This window comes from Leucopleurus acutus (assembly GCF_964270905.1).
Source record: "Leucopleurus acutus genome assembly, chromosome: 2".
Lineage (NCBI taxonomy): Eukaryota > Metazoa > Chordata > Mammalia > Artiodactyla > Delphinidae > Leucopleurus > Leucopleurus acutus.
In genome coordinates, this window is record NC_139143.1 from 163591336 (window position 1) to 163613402 (window position 22067).

The following is a 22067-nucleotide window of genomic DNA, read 5'->3' on the forward strand; positions in this document are numbered from 1 at the left end:
GTAAGGGGTTGGGTTCCTGCCCTGGAGTTTCATTCAGAGGAATATGAACAAATGGGGATGGTCTGAGCCAGCAGTCTTGATGAGCTCTCTTATCCCTCAGCTAAAAGGCACAAGGGTGTGATCTGGAGCTGTGTGTTAGACGACAGGAACCTGCTCCCTGGAGAGTGGCCTGCAGGCCGGAGACTAGATTCTGGAATCACGATCAGGGGGTCTTTCCTAGATAGTGGGCATGCCAGGCGGGTTGGCAGGAGAGGTTCAGAGGGTCTTTGGGGGGCAGTCATCTTTTTCTTCACCTGTTTCTTATTTACTTTTCCTTCTCTCCTCTCCTCTCCGTCCTCTACCTTGTCCTCTTCTTTCAATATGAAAATAGCATTATTTTTCTGAACATAAAATTTCATGCTCTTTGTCAAAAGATCAGACAGTATAAAAGTGTGAAGACAAAGGTAAACATAACCCATAATCCCCACCGTCCAGAAATGGACCCCACGACCTTTTGGTGTGCAGACATTCAGACTTGTTCCGTCTTTGCCTGGATGGAGTCAGATTAAACAAACTGGATCTCATCTGAACTTCTTACTTTACAGTAGACCATAATCACCTCTCAGCAATATCTATAGATCTGCCTTGTCTTTTTTTTTTTTGCAGTACACGGGCCTCTCGCTGCTGTGGCCTCTCCCGTTGCGGAGCACAGGCTCCGGACGCGCAGGCTCAGCGGCCATGGCTCACGGGCCCAGCCGCTCCGCGGCATGTGGGATCTTCCCGGCCCGGGGCACGAACCCGTGTCCCCTGCATCGACAGGCGGACTCCCAACCACTGCGCCACCAGGGAAGCCCCTTGTCGTTTTATGTGCCGTGTGGGCTTTCAGTTTTTGATGAATCATCACTTATTTAGATCTTATGGGTTGTATGTGTTTCTTAAAAAAAATGGATGTGTGTGTCTCAAGGAACTAGTTATGGCAACTTCTCACGTGTTTCTGCTACATGTCTTTCATTTTGTCCCTCTCTAACCTGCCCCTGGACTGAGGACCCTAGGGTTCAGGATGGACAAAGGAGAGGAGGGAGAGGCTCAGTGTCTTCACTGACCAGGGGAGGGGGGCGATGAGAGAGAGGGAGAGGGAGAGAGAGAGAGCATCTGGGTAACCAGCTGGCAGGACTCCTGGGCGTGGGCGAAGGGGACATTGGGAGGCCTTGCTTTTGTGGGCAGCAGTGCTTTGGGTGATGGACAGAGCTTTCTTGGGTAACCTGATAGGCTAGACGAAAACAAATCCCTGGCCCACGAAGGAATGAGATGTCAAACTTCCATTCATCCATCAAACACGAATCTACATCCGTTCCATATGTCAGGTTCGGTGCCAGGCACTGGAGGTATGGAATCAAATAAATCACGGCTGTGAAAAGATTCTTGGGAACAGAGGGAAAGGAAGGATTGTGGCCTCTCTGGGGTGTTTGGGAGGAAGGCATTTGAATCAGGTGGGGAGTGGAGAGGAGAGGAGGGCTGGAAATACGAACTGGAAGAATAAATAGCGTATACAGGCAGTGAGGTGGAAAAGCAGAACCCGTGACTGGCGGGTGCGTGGGAGTGAGGAGGTGCGGGGTGGTGGGAGGAAATTAACTGATTAAGGCTGATTAGGGCCATCCCTTGAAGGGCTGTGAATGTCAAATGTCACGCTAAAGAGTTTATCCTATAGGCTCTTTGGGAGCCATTGCAGGATTGGGGGCATGTGAAAGATCTGATTCAACGAAGATCCTGGCCACTCTCATGGAAGAAACTGGGGCCAGGGGACCGGTATAGGGCTCTGCATGGCCTGTGGGAGAGATGGGGAGGGATCAAGCACATGTCCTGGGGGTGGAGACCATGGGGGCCATTCTAGGAGGAGCTAATGAGAGGGAGGGGACTGGATTCAGTTTGGAGTAGATGTGGGGTATGGGGAGAGGGAGAGGGAGGTAGCAAGGATGAGGGCAGGTCTCTGACTGTGCAGGGTGGAAAGCTCAGAGCAAGGGTAGTGGGAGGGGTCAGGGTGACACTGGGACACAGACAAGGCAGCGGGGATTTTGCTGTCCTCTCTCGTGGGCTGCCTAGGGCAGGAGGAGTTAGCAATGGATCAGTCTTGTTCTGTGTTTTGCTTTTAGATTGTCACAGACTCAGAGGCATACTGTCAAGGGGGCCTTGGAGATCACCCCACCCACCTCCACATTTTATGGAAGAGGAAACTGAGACCCAGAGAGGGGAGCGACAGGCCCAAGGTCACACAGCAAGTCACTGGAAAAGTTGGGGCCACATCCCAGGTGCAGTGAGTCCCGGGACAGGCTAGTCCCATCACACTAGGCACCGTGACCAGGTGCAGAAACAGCTGTGGGCTATGGAGCCAGGCACACCTGGCTTGGAATCTGGGCTCTGCTACTAGCCAGCGACCTTGGGCAGGTCCATCAATCCCTCTGAGTTTCAGTTTCCTCATCTTGAATGTAGGACTAACAGTCCTTGTGCTGCAGAGTGGTCACACAGACTGAATGAGACACAGGAGAAAGATGCCTTGCCTTGTGCCTCAACAAACGTTGCTTCTCTACTCCTTTCTCTCTTCAAAGCTTGGCCTCATCATTTCCAATTTCCCATCTCTGGGCCAACCTTTCCACTCTTTTTTTTTTTTTTTCCGGTACGCGGGCCTCTCACTGTTGTGGCCTCTCCCGTTGCGGAGCACAGGCTCCGGATGCGCAGGCTCAGCGGCCGTGGCTCACGGGCCCAGCCGCTCCGCGGCATGTGGGATCTTCCCGGACCAGGGCACGAACCCGCGTCCCCTGCATCGGCAGGCGGACCCTCAACCACTGCGCTACCAGGGAAGCTCCAACCTTTCCACTCTTAACTAAGATCTTACAAATTTCCTGAATTGGCCAGGATTCAAATTAATGTAAACTTCATACCTTTAGCTTAACTTCTCTGGGACTCAGTGTTCTTATCTGTAAAATGGGGAAGATCCTGCCTACCTCCCAGGATTTTGGGGGGGATTAAAGGAGACAAGGCAGGTAAGGCATCTAGCACAATGGCCAGCCTGAGGCACATGCTTCACGTCATCTCAACATCTCTGGACAGTGATCTGAGCTCCCAGGCGGCACGGGAGAAGCTGTGCATGCCCTCGGCCGGGTCACTCCTGCATCAGAAATACTGGCAGGCTTGAGCATGGTATTTCACAGGACCCTCCAGAGTGCCCCGAAGCAGTTCGAAAAGGCTTATTTAAGAGGTGCCTTCTCTTTGCTGTATCCCTTTTTAACTTATTTTGCTTTGATTTTTCCATTTGCTACTAAGCATGTATGAGTTACCTGCCTCTGTGATCTGTACATTAACTATGACTGACTGTTCAGCGTGAAGAGGAGGCTGTGTTGATTCATTTTCCCCCCTTTCTGTTGATGAAAACAAGGCTTTTCACATTCATTGGGCTACTATGTAGTCTATTTTTATTTTTTTCTGTCTCAATAGGAAGGGACTTTTGGGTGGTGAGTGACCTTGGACAAGGTGGGTCAACCCCCTGGACTCGTGGATTAGCATTTTGAATTTGATAGGCATGAAAAACATCTGCTATGTCGTCTGCTTTAAAGAGCAATCTAGAGCCTGCGCTCTAGAGCCCGCGTGCCACAACTACTGAAGCCCGTGTGCCGCAACTACTGAAGCCCGCGCACCTAGAGCCCGCGCTCTGCAACAAGAGAAGCCACCGCAGTGAGAAGCCCGTGCACCACAATGAAGAGTAGTCCCTGCTCGCCGCAACTAGAGAAAGCCCACGCGCAGCAATGAAGACCGAACGCAGCCAAAAGTAAAGAAAAAAAAAAAAGAGCAATCTACCTTCTCACACTGAGAATAAAAGCCAAGGTCCTTGGCTTGTCCCATTCTCAGAGCCTTTGCATGTGCTGTTTCCTCTGCCAGGAATGTTCTTCTCTCAGAGTCCTATATCTTCTTGCTTCTCTATTTCTTAATAACTATTGTTTATAGTATTACAATATTGTAAATGTTATCAATACTTTTAAGGCTCTAGTGTGTTTTTATTAGAATTAGATTAGAATTGTGTGCAGTTGTAATCCTATCATACGTAAAATATACAGTAACATTCGTGTACTTGATACTAAAATAACTTACAGGTAAATTCTAACACAACACAGAATAGGTCTACCTCTATTAACAGTAAAAAACAAAGCCACTGAATTTATCTTGGAAAATTTAAATTCAGGCCATTATTTCACAATTTGGAAAGCTGAGCAGTCTGACTTTAAGGTGACTTTCTCACTGTTGAAGCTGGCTCTGTCGGTGTGTGATCTGAGACCTTCTTGTGTCTCAAGCATTCCTGCGGATGACGCACCTCAGAGATGGGACCCTGCAATTGGCCTTGTACTGTGTTCCAGTCGGTACTCTGGATCCAGCCTCCCAGTCCCAGCTTTTTACCTTCAACCTGACTGTATTCGTGGACCATCACCCCCAGCACCTTCCCCAAAATGTCACAATCCACTGATATCAGGGCGTCCCCTTCTGCAATGCTCAAACCCTCCCTGTCTTCCTTGCGGGCCTCTGGGATCACATGGGTGACCACCACGCCAACGATTCCCCCAGCTGGGAAATTGGCTGAGCTCTGAAGCTGAGGGCGGCTAAATACTATTTACAAATGATAAATACGTCTTTGTTTATCAGAGAGGGCTTCCCGAAACAGCTCATCTAAAACACCTCCCCATCGCTATCCCTTCCCCCGATTTATTTTCCCATGTAGTATTTACCACTGGCTGTCATTTCCTTGTGGGTCTGTTCACTGTCTCTCTTCTAGACACACAGGGTTTGCGTCTGGTTTTGCTCTCCTTTGTGTCCCCCATACAGTAGCCGTGCCTGGCCCAGGGTAGATATGTTAGGGGAAACACTGACTGAAACCACCGGCCCTGGCCAGGCAAGATAGTAGCCACTTGCATGAGTTATTGTAAGAACAGGAGGTCCTGGTAAGAAACACAGAACTGACAAGTCACCACCAACAATAAGAATTCCGGAAAGGTCAAAAGGAGACAGGAGATGCCATCCATATGTTCTCCCAGAATCCTTCTCTCTGGAATCCATCTTGGCTGAGCGACGTGTGCACCACCAGGAAGGACCTTGAGTCAGAATGATTGGCCAGAGACAACCCAGAAACTAATCCCATCACCATAAAACCCGAGACTGCAAGCCATGCAGCAGAGCATTCCTCCTGGGTTCCCTTACCTTCCTGCCCTCTGCCCGGGTGCCCCCTCCCAATGAAGTCTCCTGCTTTGTCAGCCCATGTCTCCTCGGACAATTCATTTCTGAGTGTTAGACAAGAGCCCACTCTCAGGCCCTGGAAGGGGTCCCCCTTCCTGCAACAGATACTTAGTAAAAAGTTGTTGAATGAATACCAGCCATGGGACTTGGGGCTTGAGCTGCTGGGGGACAATGGGAGAGGCAGCTGTTTAGGTCCGACACAGCGGCTCCCATCCCACCTGCCAATCAGACTCACTGCTGCGAGGATGTGGGTCCTTGGGGCTGCCACTTGACCCCCTTCACTCTCATTTTTATACAATAACATCTCACCTTTATTGAGCACGGCTCCATACCGGGCTCTCTTCCGAGTGCCTTGTGTGGATGACATTTAATCCTCACGACGATCCTGTGAGCTGGGCACCAATCGTGTCGCCATTTACAGATGTGGAGACTGACGCACAGGCATGTGAAAGCTTGCCTGAGACCATACAGCTAGTGAGTGGAAAAACTGGGATTTGAACCCAGGTGGCTCTGGCTCTAGAACCCCCGGGTGCTAGAGTGTTTCCCGCTCTACTAGAATCGGAAGGCACTGGCCCAAGTCATACAGCTCCTTTTGGAGAAGCTGGGCTAGAACTCAGGTATCCTGACTCCAGGATGGGACTCCTTGCATAACCTCAGGCAGCGTGGGAAGGGCTGGGGGTTGGGAGTCAGCCCGACCTGGATTCAAATCCTTCTCCAGCCAACCATTCGGCAGCGGACTCCAGTCCTGCTGGGCCCAGTGGTTTGGGAGCCGAGTATCTGCCCTGATAGCACTGAGCACTGAGGAAGAGAGCAGGGCCACCTGGGTCCCCATGTGTCAACTTCTTGCCCTTTGAGTCTTACCAGAAAGAACTGCCGATCTCAACAACCAAGAATTCCCAATCTCCCTGCCCTCAGCTTCCGAGGCTGGCAGTCCAGAGCTGACAGTGGCTTATCTGGGTGATGTCAGAATTGCAGCCATCTGCGTCTTGGCTCCCCAGGCTTGGAGCACCGCTTGCCTATGAATTTTGAAGCCATGGATTATGGGGGAGGACTTCATACATTTGCAGAGGATCCTCCCTAGCTATGGGCCCATCACTACCTGTCTCCTGGACCTGTTGCCCCCAGTGGTTCAATGTGCCTGGCAGTACCTCGGTGTGGAGTCAATACCGGACTTGGAGTTAGAATACCCGGACGATGTTTAGGCTCTGACACCTGCTTGCTGGGTAACTTGGGGCAAGTTACTCAGCATATCTGGTCCCCGTTCCTCCATCTCTAAAACTGCCTTGCTTTGAAAGGGCTGTTGTGAGGATTTCATGGGATAAAGTAAGTCAGAGCTTCTCCACCTTTTCCACCAAAGCCAAACCCAATGGCAAAAGAGAGTAAAGAGGTACCCTGGGGGTTTGAGGGTGTAGCTTAAAGCAGCCTGCCACAGGCTCACCATTTATCTGAAGTCTTACTGTAGCTAAAAATTTTATGTGCATTTTGCATTCTGCTCCATAATATACCCATGTTGTTTCTTTTAACACAAAGCCAGTGTTTTTTTTTTTTTTAACATCTTTATTGGGGTATAATTGCTTTACAATGGTGTGTTAGTTTCTGCTCCACAACAAAGTGAATCAGTCACACATAAACATATGTTCCCATATGTCTTCCCTGTTGCGTCTCCCTCCCTCCCACCCTCCCTATCCCACCCCTCCAGGCTGTCACAAAGCACAGAGCCAATATCCCTGTGCCATGTGGCTGCTTCCCACTAGCTATCTACCTTACTACGTTTGTTAGTGTGTATATGCCCATGACTCTCTCTCGCCCTGTCACAGCTCACCCTTCCCCCTCCCCATAACCTCAAGTCCGTTCTCTAGGAGGTCTGCGTCTTCATTCCTGCTTTACCCCTAGGTTCTTCATGACATTTTTTTTCTTAAATTCCATATATATGTGTTAGCATACGCTATTTGTCTTTTTCTTTCTGACTTACTTCACTCTGTATGACAGACTCTAGGTCTATCCACCTCATTACAAATAGCTCAATTTCGTTTCTTTTTATGGCTGAGTAATATTCCATTGTATATATGTGCCACATCTTCTTTATCCATTCATCCGATGACGGGCACTTAGGTTGTTTCCATCTCCGGGCTATTGTAAATAGAGCTGCAATGAACATTTTGGTACATGACTCTTTTTGAATTTTGGTTTTCTCAGGGTATATGCCCAGTAGTGGGATTGCTGGGTCATATGGTAGTTCTATTTGTAGTTTTTTAAGGAACCTCCATACTGTTCTCCATAGTGGCTGAACCAATTCACATTCCCACCAGCAGTGCAAGAGTGTTCCCTTTTCTCCACACCCTCTCCAGCATTTATTGTTTCTAGATTTTTTGATGATGGCCATTCTGACTGGTGTGAGATGATATCTCATTGTAGTTTTGATTTGCATTTCTCTAATGATTAATGATGTTGAGCATTCTTTCATGTGTTTGTTGGCAGTCTGTATGTCTTCTTTGGAGAAATGTCTATTTAGGTCTTCTGCCCATTTTTGGATTGGGTTGTTTGTTTTCTTGTTATTGAGCTGCATGAGCTGCTTGTAAATTTTGGAGATTAATCCTTTGTCGGTTGCTTCATTTGCAAATATTTTCTCCCATTCTGAGGGTTGTCTTTTGGTCCTGTTTATGGTTTCCTTTGCTGTGCAAAAGCTTTGAAGTTTCATTAGGTCCCATTTGTTTATTTTTGTTTTTATTTCCATTACTCTAGGAGGTGGGTCAGAAAGGATCTTGCTGTGATTTATGTCATAGAGTGTTCTGCCTATGTTTTCCTCTAAGAGTTTGATAGTTTCTGGCCTTACATTTAGGTCTTTAATCCATTTTGAGCTTATTTTTGTGTATGGTGTTAGGGAGTGATCTAATCTCATACTTTTACATGTACCTGTCCAGTTTTCCCAGCACCACTTATTGAAGAGGCTGTCCTTTCTCCATTGTACATTACTGCCACCTTTATCAAAGATAAGGTGTCCATATGTGCATGGGTTTATCTCTGGGCTTTCTATCCTGTTCCATTGATCTATCTTTCTGTTTTTGTGCCAGTACCATACCGTCTTGATAACTGTAGCTTTGTAGTATAGTCTGAAGTCAGGGAGCCTGATTCCTCCAGTTCCTTCTTTCGTTCTCAAGATTGCTTTGGCTATTCGGGGTCTTTTGTGTTTCCATACAAATTGTGAAATTTTTTTTCTAGTTCTGTGAAAAATGCCAGTGGTAGTTTGATAGGGATTGCATTGAATCTATAGATTGCTTTGGGTAGTAGAGTCATTTTCACAATGTTGATTCTTCCAATCCAAGAACATGGTATATCTCTCCATCTATTTGTATCATCTTTAATTTCTTTCATCAGTGTCTTATAATTTTCTGCATACAGGTCTTTTGTCTCCTTAGGTAGGTTTATTCCTAGATATTTTATTCTTTTTGTTGCAATGGTAAATGGGAGTGTTTTCTTGATTTCACTTTCAGATTTTTCATCATTAGTATATAGGAATGCCAGAGATTTCTGTGCATTAATTTTGTATCCTGCCACTTTACCAAATTCATTGATTAGCTCTAGTAGTTTTCTGGTAGCATCTTTAGGGTTCTCTATGTATAGGATCATGTCATCTGCAAACAGTGACAGCTTTACTTCTTCTTTTCCGATTTGGATTCCTTTTATTTCCTTTTCTTCTCTGATTGCTGTGGCTAAAACTTCCAAAACAATGTTGAATAATAGTGGTGAGAGTGGGCAACCTTGTCTTGTTCCTGATCTTAGTGGAAATGCTTTCAGTTTTTCACCATTGAGGATGATGTTTGCTGTGGGCTTGTCATATATGGCCTTTATTATGTTGAGGAAAGTTCCCTCTATGCCTACTTTCTGCAGGGTTTTTATCATAAATGGGTGTTGAATTTTGTCAAAAGCTTTCTCTGCATCTATTGAGATGATCATATGGTTTTTCTCCTTCAATTTGTTAATATGGTTTATCACATTGATAGATTTGCGTATATTGAAGAATCCTTGCATTCCTGGAATAAACCCCACTTGATCATGGTGTATGATCCTTTTAATGTGCTGTTGGATTCTGTTTGCTAGTATTTTGTTGAGGATTTTTGCATCTATGTTCATCAGTGATATTGGCCTGTAGTTTTCTTTCTTTGTGACATCCTTGTCTGGTTTTGGTATCAAGGTGATGGTGGCCTCGTAGAAGGAGTTTGGGAGTGGTCCTCCCTCTGCTATATTTTGGAAGAGTTTGAGAAGGATAGGTGTTAGGTCTTCTCCAAATGTTTGATAGAATTCGCCTGTAAAGCCATCTGGTCCTGGGCTTTTCTTTGTTGGAAGGTTTTTAATCACAGTTTCAATTTCAGTGCTTGTGATTGGTCTGTTCATATTTTCTATTTCTTCCTGATTCAGTCTTGGCAGGTTGTGCATTTCTAAGAATTTGTCCATTTCTTCCAGATTGTCCATTTTATTGGCATAGAGTTGCTTGTAGTAATCTCTCATGATCTCTTTTATCTCTGAAGTGTCAGTTGTTACCTCTCCTTTTTCATTTCTAATTCTATTGATTTGAGTCTTCTCCCTTTTTTTCTTGATGAGTCTGGCTAGTGGTTTATCTATTTTGTTTATCTTCTCAAAGAACCAGCTTTTAGTTTTATTGATCTTTGCTATTGTTTCCTTCATTTCTTTTTCATTTATTTCTGATCTGATTTTTATGATTTCTTTCCTTCTGCTAGCTTTGGGGTTTTTTTGTTCTTCTTTCTCTAATTGCTTGAGGTGCAAGGTTAGGTTGTTTATTCGAGATGTTTCCTGCTTCTTAAGGTGGGCTTGTATTGCTATAAACTTCCCCCTTAGAACTGCTTTTGCTGCATCCCACAGGTTTTGGGTCATTGTGTCTCCATTGTCATTTGTTTCTAGGTATTTTTTGATTTCTTCTTTGATTTCTTCAGTGATATCTTCATTATTAAGTAGTGTATTGTTTAGCTTCCATGTGTTTGTATTTTTTACAGATCTTTTCCTGTAATTGATATCTAGTCTCATGGCGTTGTGGTCAGAAAAGATACTTGATACAATTTCAATTTTCTTAAATTTACCAAGGCTTGATTTGTGACCTAAGATATGATCTATCCTGGAGAATGTTCCATGAGCGCTTGAGAAAAATGTGTATTCTGTTGTTTTTGGATGGAGTGTCCTATAAATATCAATTAAGTCCATCTTGTTTAATGTATCATTTAAAGCTTGTGTTTCCTTATTTATTTTCATTTTGGATGATCTGTCCATGGGTGAAAGTGGGGTGTTAAAGTCCCCTACTATGAATGTGTTACTGTCGATTTCCCCTTTTATGGCTGTTAGTATTTGCCTTATGTATTGAGGTGCTCCTATGTTGGGTGCATAAATATTTACAATTGTTATATCTTCTTCTTGGATTGATCCCTTGATCATTATGTAGTGTCCTTCTTTGTATCTTTTAATAGTCCTTATTTTAAAGTCTATTTTGTCTGATATGAGAATTGCTACTCCAGCTTTCTTTTGGCTTCCATTTGCATGGAATATCTTTTTCCATCCCCTTACTTTCAGTATGTATGTGTCTCTAGGTCTGAAGTGGGTCTCTTGTAGACAGCATATATAAGGGTCTTGTTTTTGTATCCATTCAGCTAATCTGTGTCTTTTGGTGGGAGCATTTAGTCCATTTACATTTAAGGTAATTATCGATATGTATGTTCCTATTCCCATTTTCTAAATTGTTTTGGGTTCGTTATTATAGGTCTTTTCCTTCTCTTGTGTTTCTTGCCTAGAAAAGATCCTTTAGCATTTGTTGTAAAGCTGGTTTGGTGGTGCTGAACTCTCTCAGCTTTTGCTTGTCTGTAAAGGTTTTAATTTCTCCATCAAATCTGAATGAGATCCTTGCTGGGTAGAGTAGTCTTGGCTGCATGTTTTTCTCCTTCATCACTTTCAGTATGTCCTGCCACTCCCTTCTGGCTTGTAGGGTTTCTGCTGAGAGATCAGCTGTTAACCTTATGGGGATTCCCTTATGTGTTATTTGTTGTTTTTCCCTTGCTGCTTTTAATATGCTTTCTTTGTATTTAATTTTTGACAGTTTGATTAATATGTGTCTTGGCGTATTTCTCCTTGTATTTATCTTGTATGGGACTCTCTGTGCTTCCTGGACTTGATTAACTATTTCCTTTCCCATGTTAGGGAAGTTTTCAACTATAATCTCTTCAAATATTTTCTCAGTCCCTTTCTTTTTCTCTTCTTCTTCTGGAACCCCTATAATTCGAATGTTGGTGCGTTTAATGTTGTCCCAGAGGTCTCTGAGACTGTCCTCAGTTCTTTTCATTCTTTTTTCTTTATTCTGCTCTGCAGTAGTTATTTCCACTATTTTATCTTCCAGGTCACTTATCCGTTCTTCTGCCTCAGTTATTCTGCTATTGATCCCATCTAGAGTACTTTTAATTTCATTTATTGTGTTGTTCATTGTTGCTTGTTTCATCTTTAGTTCTTCTAGGTCCTTGTTAACTGATTCTTGCATTTTGTCCAATCTATTGTCCATTCTATCTCCAAGATTTCGGATCAACCTTACTATCATTATTCTGAATTCTCTTTCAGGTAGACTGCCTATTTCCTCTTCATTTGTTAGGTCTGGTGCATTTTTATCTTGCTCCTTTATCTGCTGTGTGTTTTTCTGTCTTCTCATTTTGCTTATCTTACTGTGTTTGGGGTCTCCTTTTTGCAGGCTGCAGGTTCGTAGTTCCTCCTGTTTTTGATGTCTGTCTCCAGTGGCTAAGGTTGGTTCAGTGGGTTGTGTAGGCTTCCTGGTGGAGGGGACTAGTGCCTGTGTTGTGGTGGATGAGGCTGGATCTTGTCTCTCTAGTGGGCAGGTTCACGTCTGGTGGTGTGTTTGGGGGTGTCTGTGGCCTTATTATGATTTTGGGCAGCCTCTCTGCTAATGGGTGAGGTTGTGTTCTTGTTTTGCTAGTTATTTGGCATAGGTTTTCCAGCACTATGGCTTGCTGGTCGTTGAGTGAAGCTGGGTGCTGGTGTTAAGATGGAGGTCTCTGGGAGATTTTCGCCGTTTGATATTATGTGGAGCTGGGAGGTCTCTTGTTGATCAGTGTCCTGAAGTTGGCTCTCCTACCTCAGAGGCAGAGCCCTGCCTCCTGGCTGGAGCACCAAAAGCTTTTCATCCACACGGCTTTTTTGCCTTTGTTCTTAGTCTGCTTTCGCTGGCTCACAGGGTGCTTCGTGCAGAGGCCTCGCACCCCGCACTTCAGACCCGAGTTCCGGGTGTGAAATTGCTGTGCCAATGCTCCAGCTGGGGGTGGGAGGACCGACCGTATGCAGGAACGCTGCACACGACTCTCCCATTCAAGATGGCCAAAGCCAGTGTTTTAAGTTATTTACCACTGGGTAATTTTAATGCCAGCAAGATGGGCCATGTGTGTCACGTGGCTCTGCAAATTCCCTGGCCCATGGATGGGAGCCCCCCAAGGGCTATGCACCCCAGTTTAAGAAGTATTTGTGTACAAAAAGTGCTCTGGAGAAAGCAAAAAATGCTACAAAACGGTCAGAGATTTTAATGTGACTGTTGGCGGTAATGGGAAGAGGAACAGTGAGCAAGATGGATGAAGGAAGGAGAAAAAGACGGGCAGGCAGAGATGGAGGAGTGGAAATGGGGACTGGATGGTGATCAGGCCATGAATGGAAACCCTGGATGGACCAGGCTTCAGTGTTTGTTCTTAGACCTTGCCCATCCTCCTGCTGGGTAAACCTCCTCTCTCCCTCAGTTTAGAGGGAGGAGACCTCCAAGCCTCTGTGGTCTATAAATTCCAGAGGGTTTATGTAAAAATTTGGGTGGATCTGGGGTCCGTTCCTAGGGACTGGTCAGCAGGCACAGGAGCTGGACTCCACCCTGGCACTGCTAGGGTCTCCTGTCTTTCCCTACTGGGTGACCAAGGCTCTTGACAGCACTAAAGAGACACTTACCTGTTCACTGGCACAGTCAGCCGTATACTGATCCACTCCTTTGGCTTAGGGTGTCTTTCCTCCAATTGCCAGCCTCCCCAGAGTGTCTTCTTTAGTGCTGCGGGTTGGCTCTCCATATTCCTTTAATGGCATAGGGTGTAAGATCCCTCCAGCAACCACCCAAAATCCTCCTTGCAGGTCCTTCGTGTAAATACTCCCAGGAGAGCCACAGCAATGTCCCAGAATCCCTCAGGTAAGTATGCAGATTAGGCTCCACGTTAACCTGGGCTAAAGAATGAGCAGAACTTCTTTAGTTTCTTTTTCTGCTCCTCTTGGTATCTTTTCAAAATTGCAAAGCTCCCATGCAGAAATATGCGCACTGCACAATAATACAAAATGTCTGAAAGCAAATATTTCCAAAGAATTGTGGGAGTGCAAGCAAACACCTCCTTTTCTTCCTCTGTTATTTCTGGGCAAAAGTAGATAATGAGTTACCCTTTTCACAATCAATGTGCAGTGGATTTTTGGCTACATTATTCGGAGCAAATATAAACAGGGTAAGTTAAAGGCATAGATTATTACAAAATAAAATTGGGATACGTGAAGCTTAAAACTCTTAATTTTAAACTACTCCTTGCAATCGGCCAGAACTTGATCCTCAGTAATTCTTTGCAAATAGCGTTTGCATTTTATTATTGAATGTGTTTTATAGTGGCGTAGGATGATATTCGGCTCATGTTTTTGTATAAATATAATAAAAGGAGGTTTCCCACTGAACATAGATTTGGGAAATAGTGTTTACTTATTTCTCTCAATTCAAAAGAGTGTGAACTGGAAATTTTTTGTTTCAGTAATTTTTTTTTTAAAACACAAAGGCTGTGTATTGTTTCTTTCCACAAAGAACACAAGCCAATCTGGGGACAATTATGGTTTTGTATTTCTCTCTGGGGAGCACTGGCCCCTACTATGAACTTGCGAATCAGCAAACAAGGCTCTGAGCTGCCCAGATGGGCTGTGGACTTGGCATGGAGATGACGCAGAGCCAGGGCTTGAGGCTCAGGACAGGCAGCCTCTCTCCCGCTGGGGCAGGCAGACCTGGGAAAACCTGCAGAGGGTGAGGGTTTTGTGGAATAGAGGCTGAGGGGGGGCGGGCAAGAAGGTAGGCTAGAACAAAGGTATGAGCCAGACACTTCTATCACTTTTCTTTGTGCTTATCTAGTCCTTCCAGAGACCTGCTGAGGTTACAAGGAGGGGAGATTCTGATTTCCGGTGGGCTCTGGAATCTCAAGAGGCCACTTTGGGTCTACAGCAGGTAGGAGACTCTACAGAAATGGCGAGGAGTCTGGAGTCAGTCAAATCTAAGCCTGATCTGAATCCTTTCTCTACCACTCACTAGCTGTTTGGGTAAGAGGCTTCACTTCTTTGAGCCTCAGTTGACTCATCTGCAGAATGGGATGCTAATTGGACTTGCTTCAAAAGATTGTTATAAAGTTTTGCTGGAGAAAAAAAAAAAAGAGAAACCACTTTGCTCGATGCCTGGCCTATATTACTGAGTGTTGTTGTTAGTTCAAGCTGAGATGCAACACCCACACTCAATGGATGTGATAGTTCTGGACTTGGACTTCAGTCTGCCTTGCGTTAGAATTATTTATGTCTGTCTTGATTACAGTTAAGGTAATCAAGGGTTGGGGCATAGGGTTGGGGCAGACTTAGCCCAACTCAGGTGCCTCAAATACTCAGTAATTGCGCTTTGAATTTAATTTCTTTTTTAAACCAGTCACTTCTGCCCTATTCTGTGCCTTCCCTTTGTGAAGGGTGGTTCTGCCTGGGGGTGGGGGTGGGGGTGGGGGTGGGTGGGTCCACGTTGGCTGCGTTTTCCTTTTAGAATACTCTTCCTGCAATATGTACTTATTACCACCAGGTGGCAGTAGAGTCCCAGACCGCTTTTGGAAGCCAGAACACAGCAGAGGATTTTCATCCTTGGGAGACATTTAAAAATAGATTTCTATGGGCTTCCCTGGTGGCGCAGTGGTTAAGAATCCACCTGCCAATGCAGGGGACATGGGTTCAAGCCCTGGTCCGGGAAGATCCCACATGCCGTGGAGCAACTAAGCCCGTGTGCCACAACTACTGAGCTTGCGCTCTAGAGCCCGCGAGCCACAACTACTGAGCCCACGTGCCTGGAGCCCGTGCCCGCGCACTGCAACGAAGAGTAGTACCCGCTCGCCACAACTAGAGGAAGCCCACGCGCAGCAACGAAGACCCAACACAGCCAAAAATAAATAAATAAAATAAATAAATTTAAAATGGCTTTCTATTTATTAAATCAGTTCAGTGAGATTAACCTACTCACCACCCCAACTTTAAGGGCGGCAAGGTAGTGAGACAAAATACAAAGTGTTTTGTGCACTCAATTATCCTTTCTTTATTTTTATTATTATTATTTTTTTGCGGTACGCGGGCCTCTCACTGTTGCGGCCTCTCCCGTTGCGGAGCACAGGCTCCGGACGCGCAGGCTCAGCGGCCATGGCTCACGGGTCCAGCCGCTCCGCGGCATGTGGGATCTTCCCGGACCGGAGCACGACCCCGTGTCCCCTGCATCGGCAGGCGGACCCTCACCCACTGCGCCGCCAGGGAAGCCCTATCTTTTCTTACCTAATCCTTAAAGAGCGTCTGATCGAGTGCTTCCATTCCTTTAGGCAAGGCTTTCTCCTCCTTACACACAAGTTTGCTCCACTTGGTCTTACCACTCCCTGGAGTTTCCTCCAGTTCTTGCTTATATTCACTCACTCAGCCAACATTTACTGTTCCTCTTCTCTGCACCAGGCCCCATGAGGGATGCTCTGACCTCAGGAAGCTCACGGCCTTGGGGGGAGGGCAGGGTTATGGAAATAGCAGGAGGTCACAAGCCCAAATGCTCCCAGTGTCCAGGCAGGTAACAGGGCTGAGTGAAGCAGGTCTGGAGTAAGAAGAACAGGGAGTTGGGGGGCTTTGGCCATCTGGAGACTTGAGGCTCATCTAAAGAGGGGCACCTACCACTCAGCTCCACCTGATGGTTGCCAGATCTTCCTATTCTTCAAGAGAAATTACTATATTGATTTTTTTTGTGTGTGTGTGTGGTACGCGGGCCTCTCACTGCTGTGGTCTCTTCCGTTGCGGAGCACAGGCTCCGGACGTGCAAGCTCAGCGGTCATGGCTCACGGGCCCAGCCACTCCGCGGCATGTGGGATCCTCCCGGACCGGGGCACGAACCCACGTCCCCTGCATCGGCAGGCGGACTCTCAACCACTGCGCCACCAGGGAAGCCCTACTGTATTGATTTTTAAAATACAAAATTACTTACTTTAAATCTGTTGCTGAGCCAGGCTTGGCTCTTGAGCTGTGAGTTTGAGACTGTGAAAGAGAGACGTGAGTATGGGGTGATAGGGCAGTGAGGAAGTTATGTCCAGGGGGCTACAGGGGCCCAGAGGAGGGTGCCCCAGCTCTGCCCGGAGCATACGTTCATTCATTCATTCAGCAATTACTGGTTGCCTTCCTATCATGTGCAGAGCTCTGTGCTGAATGCTGGGGATTCATGATAAGCCCAGCTCCCCTTTCATGGGGCACAGTAGGGGGGACAGATGTCCAACACTGTGTCACGCTATTTATGGTTTGGCTGTAAACTGGTGTTATCTGAAGGACTGGTGTGCCGTGCAATCAGAGTCTGAGGATGAGTCAGGGAGGGCTTCCCTGAGGAAGTGATGTTTAGTCTGAGATCTGGAGGATAACTAGGAGTTTAACTTATTCATTTACCAGGCCAGCCATTTCTTCTTCTAGAGGTGAACTAAATGTCCATTGGGGGAGGGTCATGGTCTGGAGAAAGGGCCATTTCTCAGGCAGGAGTCCCAGATGGTCAGTGTTGGATCCTTTTCCTCCCCTGGAATGTGCTGGACAGAGCAGCAATCCACTGGGGATGAGAAGAGGGACGAGAGAGGTTTCTCCTGTGCTGATCTGGGGCACGTACTGTGGAGGAGGGCACCTGGGAGAGGCTGGGAGGAGCAACCAGCTCCTTCAAAGAACCGAGAGAGGGTCCCTGGTCAGTGTTTTGGGAAGGAGGACAGGGCAGAGATGGAAGCATTGACCCCTGGCTCCCAGGGCAAGGAGATTTCAGGTTCTGTGATGAGTGGCGCTTGTAATGGAGCCAAAAGCTGAGGACAGGGAGGGTAAGGATGCTCAGGGCCCACAGCTGCACCAAGAGGGCTCAGAAGTGGGGTACACAGTACCCCCAAGTTTGACATACGGGAGAAAGAACCCACCAGATCTGGCTGCATATCCTGTTTCCCCGCTGCCGAGTTGTGTGATCTGGGGTAAATCACTTCAACTTCCTGAGTCTCAGTGTCCTCATTTACGATGGACATTTTACACTCTGGGTGGTGGAGTAGGGTGATACCATAGGATCTTCCGTATAAGGGCCTTGCCCCGGGCCTGGCCCACAGCTGGTGGTCAGTATATCTGCGTTCTCCCCTTCTTCCCTTCTCAGTGGTACCACTGTTAGCAGGAAGTTCCTGCCTTCTGCTGTCCTCACATCCACCAATCCAGAACTTGTGTTTCTACCCCCAAGTCCTCAAGGTCACAAGGGACATCCTCAAGGTCAAAGGTCTCCACTCCCGCCCATACCTCCTCTCCACCCCCAGCCTCATCCGGACCTTATCCTGACCACGTTTTTTGCACACACCTCTTTAGAAAACAGACTAAACATTCAAGAGATGACACAACCATACATTTTCCAGTACGTTCTCTTCAGAACTGAGAAAAATAAGTCCATGCTCACTCCCAGCCTGGGATGCCTGGCACAGCGGGTGGTAGAAGGAGGTTCAGCCTCACCCTGCCTCTGACATCCCCTCTCTGTGTGACCTTGGCAGGAAAAAAACTTATGAAAGTGAAACGCTTTGGGAATGCTACTGTTTGTATTGTGTAGAATATAAGGATCAGGAGCTTTTCCTTGGCATTTTCCTACTTTTTTCGGTTGACACGGAGGACTTGGGTCATTGTTTAATGAGCACAGTCTCCATCAGTCCGTGAACCAGCGCCCTAAGCTTCACTTTCTGCTCGGCTGTGTAAGGCTCCAGGGTGAAGGCAGGAATAGGAGATGATCCTGCTGGAATACTTTCCTCAAGGACGTTCCTTGAAGAACCGCCAGAGTTCAGTGTCGGGTCCTCAGCTTGTTGCTTGTGGGACCGGGGGGCATTCAGCTGCCCTGCCCTGCCCCTCACCCCTCAGCGAGGTTTTAAGATTATTGTAGGTACAAAGCCTCGTGCCTGGCATGTGGGAAGCTCCCATCAGGCCCTCAGTGGGCCACTGTTATCACTAGGAATTGTTATTTATAAATGAAATTGTGAGTGTGAAGCACATGCCCATGCCTGACCCACAGTAGTTATTTATCATCATCCTGCTGTGGTCATCATAAATAATGCACACCACACGCTTGGGGGGTTCAGAGTTGTTCCTCAGTAAAGATTTTTAGGAAGTCCTGGGAGATTCTGATTGTAAACCAGTCTCTGAGGGCCTCTGCATGCTGAGGGCTGAGCGCGTAGAGGTGTGGATGCTACTGACGGTGTGGCTGGCCCGGGGCCGGGCATGTGCTGATGCCCAGGGCACATTTCCTCCCATTGTTGCCCTCCAGCACATTCTTCGGATCAGAAAACTGGGGACCCCAAGCTGTAGTGTCCCTTTTAGTAACTCCTGGGCATGAAGCTGCCGTCCTCTCCACCATCCGAGCTCCCTCCTCCTCCGTGGCTCCTCCGAGCCCTGGGTCTGGGCTGCTGCTGGGCTGCTGCGTGGCTCCAGCGCAGCCGACTCCTCTGGGCTGTCCTCCAAGCCTCCTTACTCCTCCCGCCCCGTGGCCGTCTGCAGATGCACAAGCTCTTGCAGCCTCTGGTTTCAATCTGGAACAGAGCGCACCTGAGGCCCTGACTTTGCATCCAGAATCTAGGCTTGGGGAGGGCCCCTCTGGTCTCTGAAGCACCCCCGTCCGTCCCTGTCCCCCAACCCTGGCTCAGAGTGAATCCCCAGCTTCCAGGTGTTGGAACAGTCTTGGCCTGAAATCTGAAGACTTAAGGGTGTGTGCTCAGGGCCCCTGTTTGTCTTCCCAGGAGGCCCCGGGCAAGCTGGTCGTGCTGTTAGACCGCGCCCCGACCCTCTTCAGGTGGACGCACGCACGCTCACACACACCTACGTTCCCTACCAGGAATTCGAGCACGCACACACACGGGTCCTCACCCAGGCACACCCATACGCAGGGCTACTGTTGTACACTGTGGGAGCTCCAGGTCCGATGCACATATGTGAATACACACCCCTGGGCACTTATCCTTCCTTACACACTGCAGGTATCATACACCTCCTGCCCTTACTCGGGGACACACATTTGCAGTCACACCCATGCACACACCAAGGGCTGAGTCCCCCTGGGCACCGCTCTCCACACCCTCCCCAAGCACAGACACATGAAAATATGCCTTGCACGTCTGTGTGACCCTCCCCACTCACCCCAGAACCAAGCAACCCCAGCACACCCCCTCCTCCCAAACTCATCTCTGGACTGGCAGAACACCCCGTAAGTGCTCAGACATCCCAGCCACGCACGCTGTTCGGCCCCTCCCTCGGGGACCCCTCACGAGCACGCTTATGAAAACATTCCTCCCGTGATGGAGTGCTTCCTTTGGGCCTCTTCGGCTTGTAACAGATTAAAAGCAAACAGGTATTTGTCACGGGGAAGTGTACCCAGTTGTGCTGGAAAATGGACTATTTGATGAGTGTGAGAACTTGAGCATGTCACAGAGGGGAGAGCCTGTGTTATTGCAGACTGCCAGGCCGAAGTGGCCGCCGGCAGCGTTATCGGCTGTGGCAGGCATCACCTCCAACTGAAAGGATCCCATTACGGCAAGTAATGGCTTAATCACAGCCAGTTTGTAATGGAGATGACCTCTCTGTGTCCCGCTGGCCTCCCCCAATGGATGGTACCGCTCTACACTGTGACTAACAGCGCTCCATTCTGCTCTCCTGCCAAAGGGCTACTGGGCCCAGCCGGGACACTGAACCAGGCAGCTATCGGGGAGGCTGCAGGCAGGAGCGAGGGCAAGAGCGGGGAGAGGAGAAGGGTGCTGAGACCATGGGCCCCATCGGCTTGGACAGGCGGGGAAACTGAGACCCGGAGAGGATGCCTCACAAGGCCCCTGTCTTACTTCTTTTCCCAGAACCTTGCATTTAAAGTAGAAAACTAGTGAGCAACAGCTTCCATCTGGGGGGTGCTAGAACCTGTGTTTGGCACTTTCCACACCTTATCGTGCTCCAGCCCTAGGAGGTATGGTATTATCATCGTCCCATTTTACGGATGAGGAAACTGAGGCTCAGAAAGAACACTTGACTAGCCCAAGGTCACAGAGCAGGTAAATAGCAAGACTGGGAACTGGCCTCAGGGCTGTGAGCCCTGAAGTCAGCGTTCTTAGCCATTATGTCCGGAGAGCCTCCCATCAGCTTTCAGTAGCCTCGTGCCTCTGGGGGTCCCAGCACCGTCCCCCTTCCCAAGCAGGGCAGGAGCTGTGTGTTCTGCACCCACGTGTTCACACGCCAGGGAGACTTCTGTTTTCTGCCTGGAGGCTGTGTGTGCCAGGCGTTCACCATCCACCCACAGCTTTCCTGAACATCTCTTAAGTTCAGCCCTTGTCCCTCCAGCTCCCCGCAGCCCCTCACCACTGCCTTGAACAGGAATGGTGAGCACACGGGCGCGCAGAGGCCATGGGGAGGTGTTCCCATTATAGCTTTTTTTTTTTTTTTGGTACGCGGGCCTCTCACTGTTGTGGCCTCTCCCGTTGCGGAGCACAGGCTCCGGACGCGCAGGCTCAGCGGCCATGGCTCACGGGCCCAGCCACTCCACGGCATGTGGGATCCTCCCAGACCGGGGCACGAACCCGTGTCCCCTGCATCGGCAGGCGGACTCTCAACCACTGCGCCACCAGGGCAGCCCCCCCATTCTATCTTGAAGGCAAAGAGGTCAGGCTGGCTGTGGGGCTCTCCAAATGTCCCCAACGTGGTAGCCAGCTGTAGTGGGGCCCTGAAGATCACTTCAGCTGCAGCCCAAGGTCAGGAAGTCCCTGGTGAGCACAGGAGGCTGCTCTTTGCTTCTGCCCAGACTCTGTGTCCCTGGGGCTGACGCTAGGGGAATCCTGGGGCTCAGGATTCCAGGGCACCACCCCCTTTCCTTCAAGGGGTCCCGCCTGTGCCACTGGGGCAGTTACCAAGCAGAGTCCGGCTTGGAACATCTGGAGACTCGAGCAGGAGGATCAAAGGGCCCTTCCTTCCCTGCCTTCGTTTAGGTCTTCAGCGTCACATTCAGTGCCTGGAGAAGAGGCTGGAGCTTAGGCAGATTTGGGGTTGAGACCTGGTTCCATCACTTACCTGGACACGTTTCCTTATCTCCCTGAGCCTCAGTTTGCTCGCCTGTACAACACCTAAACCTACCTCGTAGACGTGTGAGGATTAAAGGACATCACATGTGTGTAGTATTGAAAGCGAGCCTGTGACCTGGTCAGGACTAGCTAAGATGTGAAAGACTTTCAGCAAAGCTCCCTGGAGAGAGGCCAGATGGTGGCTGAGTTGGACCCCAAGAGTGTGGTCTGCGTGCTCTTGCACACCCACAATGAGATGGTGGTGACAATGGTAGTTAACACTTGTTGAACTCGTACTGTGTGACGGGCACTAGTGCCTCCCACAGATTTCTCGTTTAATCCTCCCCAAACTCTAAGCCATAAGTAACCTATTATCGTTTCCATTTTAGAGACGAGGCAAACGAGGTTAGGGGCCTGGTCAGT

The 22067-nt window shown here is 48.1% G+C and overlaps 1 pseudogene across 1 annotated transcript in view; it reads right to left on the minus strand.

The window, feature by feature from the left end:
- Positions 1–4214: 4214 nt before the first annotated feature.
- LOC309974876 (acylphosphatase-1-like) overlaps positions 4215–22067 on the minus strand; it is a 37522-nt pseudogene continuing 19669 nt past the window's right edge. The window contains exon 2 of the transcript in view: positions 4215–4587. The product of the transcript in view is annotated as an acylphosphatase-1-like (transcript). The remainder of the gene's footprint in view (positions 4588–22067) is intronic.